General features: G+C 38.6%; 1 pseudogene; it reads left to right on the forward strand.

The window, feature by feature from the left end:
• The first annotated feature begins 2,390 nt into the window (after positions 1-2,390).
• On the forward strand, positions 2,391-2,519 carry LOC114008017 (uncharacterized; annotated as a pseudogene).
• The last annotated feature ends 3,117 nt before the right edge of the window (positions 2,520-5,636 follow it).

The raw sequence follows: 5,636 nt of genomic DNA on the forward strand, positions 1-5,636 counted from the left end.
AAACAAGCTATAGTCCAGGTCAGATCACGGAGGAGAAATAACTTTCACCTCTTGAAAGATTCTGCAGCCATCCCAATTCACCATTGATGACCTTCCTTTGAGATGGAGCACTCTTCCCTTCTTTGAACATTAGCCTGTCTGTATTGCATCATCTCAGGACATCATAATTTCTTGATAGGATTAGCTGGCAAAACAAATGTTTTCAGGCCTGAAAGGCAAAAAGCTGCTAATATAACCTACCTGCCTTGCTCTAAGCAAAGGAGACCGTCGTTCTGAACACAGACTTATTATGAGTGAGAAATGTCTTTTTCTTTCCTTTTGGAAATGAGAAAACAGCCAGAAAAAGTAAAAAAAAAAAAAAAATTCATTATTTCTATAACTTCCCCAAATACAGTCACATATTTCATATTTTTGAATATAGTTAGCTTTTAATTCTCTGTTGCAATTTGTAGAGTATAGACATAGGAAAACAAAATCTAATGATGTTTATAAAGTCTTACTTTGACAGTTTCTACCTCATTGGTATTCAAACATAGTCAATCATACTCCTAAAAGTAGCAGAAAAATAATTGAGCTGGTTCTTGCCTTCTTCCCCTGCTCACTGTTTTAAAAATATATATGGGGAGTCATTAGTACAGAAATTCAGCTCCAAGTAGCTCAAGGAAAAAGGGAACTTATTTGTTCCCAGCCTGGGAAATCAGTGTTAGGTCTGATTTCAAGAGTAACTGAATATATGTGCTCAAATATTGTCACCACAGTCTTTTACTTCTATTCTCTTGGTACGATTCTCAACCAATTGGCTTCATTCCTCCTTGCTTGAGATGAGCTTCTTCTATGTAAGTGGCAAGACCATGGCCAGCAGACTCAATTTTCTTCAAGCTTAGCCACTCTCAGGAAGAATGACTTGTCCTCCGATCCTGATAACAATCCCAAGGAAGTCTTTCGTTTTCCCATTTAGGTCACATGCCCACCTTTGGAGGAATTACTTTCCCAGAAGGTGGATTTACTAGACAGAATAATGACCTCCTGCAGATGTCCTCATTCGAATCTCTGTAACAGGAGAATTTGTTATAGCTTACACAGCAACAGGGACTTTGTGGCTATGGTTAAATTACAGACCTTGGATGGGAGATTAGTAGTGACTACCAGGTGGGATTATCACAAGGGTCCTTATAAGAAGGATACAGGACAAGTCAAAGACAGAGTCAGTGATGTGATGATAGAAGCAGAGGTTCTAGTGATGCACTTTGAACATGAAAGAAGGATCCCCATGCCAAATAATACAGACAGTTTATAGAAGCTGAAAAAGCAAAAAGAACTGATTTTCCACTAAAACCTCCAGAAGAAACATGCCCTATGACACCTAAACTTTAGCCCAGTGAAACTAATTTTGAATTCTGGCCTGTATAACTATAAAATAGTAGATTTTTGTTTTCTTAAGCCACTAAGTATATGATGATTTGTTATAGCAGTATAGAAATTAATCAAAGATTTAGGTCAGTCTAGTTTACAAGCTTGCTCTGTGGTTGAGGAAGGAGTAGGAGTCAGCCGGGGATGGTAGGAGTGGGAGTGCTTGACTGATGATATAGCCAAGACCACATAAAATCAGACACATAAAACTTACCCAAAGTGAACTTTCTTGATATAAGAAGTGAATAGAAAAGAAGGTTTAATAAGTAAAATTAACAAGCAAAGAACAACTCTGCAAACAATAAATGCTATAATCTAACACTATTTAAGTAAAAATGCCAAGAGTCAAGCAGAAGAAAAGAACCGCAAGACCAGGGCATCTGATCTGACAGCTGAGCAGGGCAGATCAAGAATCCACAGCAGCAATAGCAAATGTTATCCTGCTTGCGTTTTCAGAAAGACAGAGAATTCTGAAGAATAAGTTTACATTTTAGAACTGGTAAGATGTAAGCTCAAATCCACTCCTAAGAGCTAACACTTTAATCTTGCTTCCCAACAGTAAAATGAGCAGGCTGGTGTTTTGTAAATGCTTTCTAATGTCATAGGAAGGGAAAATGAATGTACACACTGAGAATTTGGGATCCTCACAAGGGATCTAATGCAATTGAAAATTGCCTTGAGTATTATTTTGCTATTTAAAATTTAGATGATTTTTCACATAAAATAATATATTTTAGGGCCGGCAAGTGGTGTGGTGGTTAAAGTGGCATGGTGCTTAAAGGTGCTGGACTCCCACATAGCCAACCACAGTTCAAGTCCCAGACCTGGCAGCTTGCTTACTCACTTTCTCTCTCTCTCTCTCTCGCTCTCGCTCTCGCTCTCGCTCTCGCTCTCTCCCTCTCTGGTCAAATTAAAGAATAAAGAAATAAATATAGTTAGATAAGAAATAATTTTTTTAAAAGAAAAAAAATAATATCTTTAACTTTGCGCAGTGACAGTATCATAGCCAATGAAGTTTATCCGAGGCGCGATTGTTGCTAATTGAAAAAATAATATCTTTAAAGCTCTATAAGTTAAATTATTGGGTTGTTGGAAAAGTCATGAGGATTTTTGCACAGCAAAACAGAAAAATACATCATGACTTTTCCAACAACTCTACTTTATTTTTACTTCTCAAATATTTGAGTTAATTGACGTTCTAAGAAGGTTTACCATTTAAACTGACTTGGAATACTCTATGATTTCTATATATAGCTTGTGTAATCCAGTTATGGAACTAAGCTCTCCAGTTCTGGGACAGTCACCATATTTCTGCTGTCCCCATTGTCACCCATCTGACACATGCCCTAGGAGGAAGCACTGTCAGGAATAGTAAGAACTTAATTGTGATCAAGAAGCTGCTCCCAGGCTTTCTTCAGAAATCATTTCAGGGAAACACAGAGGGAGGGTTGATGTTTTAGTGGTTTTTATAATATGTCTGTAAATTCTTTGACAGTCTCATCAGGAAGTATAGTCCCCTTCCTTTGAAATAGTATAGACCTTTATAAGAAACTATGGGACTCTGAGCTAAGTGAGAAAAGGCCATACAGTGTCAGTCTGGCTCCTTCCCTCCTGGGGAGGACCCCAAGCCTCATGTACTACTTAAAGCCATTCATAAATTCAACCTATGAAAAATGGTAGTGGATCTTGGTATTGTTCTGACCAACAGCTTCTGCTAGGATTCCTGCTAATAGCCAGCATCCACTGCCAGACACTGAAGGGAGGGAGTCTTTAAGATGCCTTCAGTCACAATCATTGTCGAGAAAGCCTTTGAGATGATCCAGACTCAGTCACAGACTGATTGCACAAACAGACCTTGAGCAAGAAGAGCCCAACTTAGAACCAAAAGAGGTAATGATAAATTATTGTTTTACATCATTACATTTAAACAGTGGTAGATATTTGAAACAAGGATAATATTAATAGGACTGAATCCTTGAGCAGAAAAGAGGTAATAGCTATGGAACTGAATCCCAGAATAGAAAAGAGGATGAATATATAGCTCAGTGAGAATAATCTTCACATGCCTGGGCCCAGATTCCATCATGGCACCTCTGGTTTCACTTCCCATGTGGGATTTATTTATTTATTTATTTATTCATTCATTAGGCAAAATTAATATAAATTTCATCTGTGAGATGAGACAGTGAGAGAAAGAGAGAGACAGAGTTGCTCCAAACAGAGTCTCTATACTGTGATCCTACTCCTGGCATTGACAGCCAAATCAAGGGCAGACACCTACCTGTGTGTACAGGGAGACCTCAGAATACAAACTGGGACCTCCCATGGAGCCTCAGCATCACCCAGCATTGTATTGCAGCTGCTTCAATGTGACTGTCCGCCATGTTGGGTTGAAATGTGTTTTATTACCTTTCTAGGAAAAAAAGAGTAAGAGGATGCAGATTCTAGGAACTGACTCCAGAAAAAAAAATTAATAATCCCAAGATCCCACTACAATGTTTGAAAAGTTGATTTTGTGAATCAAAGTAGTACAATGCTGCATGGAGGTGCTGGGGGTACTACCAGCCCTATTCTTTGACAAAGGAATGATATGTTACTTCATATCCTAGGATATGTTTCTCATACTGAGGTCCATGAAACAACAAAAGCAATAGGGTGAATCTGACAGAAGTATCAATTACACTTTAACCATTCATTTTACAATTTATTGAAGATATATTGCAAAGGTAAGCAACTCAAAATAAAATTTTGTGTTAAAGTAAACACAAATGGATTATGGAGAAGTCAAAATTAGCATGAATTTTTAGGGACTCAAGAATGAGATGTCAATGAATAGTCACTCTAGAAATGGCATCATACTAGAACTTCAGAACACCAGAGGTAGAATTTTACTCTTCTTGACTGCTAGGAGCTCCGAGTTTATAAATCCCCATTTAAAGAATTAATATTAATAAAAATGTTTATATTGTGTGGTCTTCCTGTGCCATTGATCAAAAATCGGCAACCCAGGGCTTAAGCTACCTAGCTGCAGACATGTCTTGTTTGAACCACAGAATGATTTTTTTTTTTAATGATCTGAATTAGTATCCAGTATTTAAGATTTAGAATTTTATTTACTAACTTGAATTTCTGGCTTCCCCTGGGGGAAGAGGGAGACAAACTAGAAGAGCTAAGAGCCTTGAGTCCTCATACTCATGTGGCAACAACTAACTGGTACTGAACTTCAGTTTCCTTCCTAGTTAGATAAGCCCCATACATATCTGTCTATCCCAGTGTTCTCTGCTATTCTCACTACGTCCTGTCCACACCACCAATCAGACTTGGGACCCGCTTCTCTTGTCCATGGTATTTGTCTAGTCCTAAGAAGTATTAGAATCTGTATCTCTTACTCTAACTTGACAACAAATCATTGAGTCATTTTCCAGGATGTAACACTCTTTGCAACTTTAATTGCAAGACATTAATCTTAATAGTCTGATCCAGAAACTGGACCTTATATGTCTAAGTGCAAAATCAGAGAATCATAGAACTGGAAGGGACCCATTTTTCTGATTATAGGATCCTGAAGATGCCACATAATCACAAGGATCAGGAAGAGCTCTAGGTTTGCCAGTTGTATGCTCAAGGAAAGAATGAGGCTCAAAACATACATCTTCCTTGATTAGAGTCCCAGGAAAAGAGGAAACAGAAGTAGGTTAAAGCAGGTTAATGGAGAGCATGCACTCTCCTCTGAGGACAGAGACTTTCTCCTTGGGAAAGGGCTCTCCAACATCTTTGGATTCTGACAAGAATTGTATGAGGGGTTATGGAGCCCAAATGTCTGCAGTACTCTCTGTGTATGGTTGTCACTGTATCCACCTTGGAGTCAGTGACTGTTCACCATGACTCATGGTGTTGTTTTCCAGGCTCAATAGCCTCTAGTCTGGCATAAATTGGGGCCTGAGATTTTGCAACAGCTGTTCGTGTCACCTGGGAAGGCAACTGAGCATGCAATGGGATAATTTTTATCAGCTCATGAGAACAGGCTTTGCCTGCCAAAGGGCCATGTTTCTCAGCTAGAAAAATAATGTTCCTATCTAGAACCAGTGAGAAGTTTTAAATGGCAGGGTCTAAATTCTTACCTAGGTCGCATAGTCTTAAGTTGCTCTCAGTCTTCCATTTCAGCTCAAGGCATACCAACACCTAAAGGGCACAGTTACAACACCTTTTCAGATAACTCAGAATCT

The sequence above is a fragment of the Tupaia chinensis genome, unplaced genomic scaffold (genome assembly GCF_000334495.1).
Source record: "Tupaia chinensis unplaced genomic scaffold, TupChi_1.0 Scaffold000272_1, whole genome shotgun sequence".
NCBI lineage: Eukaryota > Metazoa > Chordata > Mammalia > Scandentia > Tupaiidae > Tupaia > Tupaia belangeri.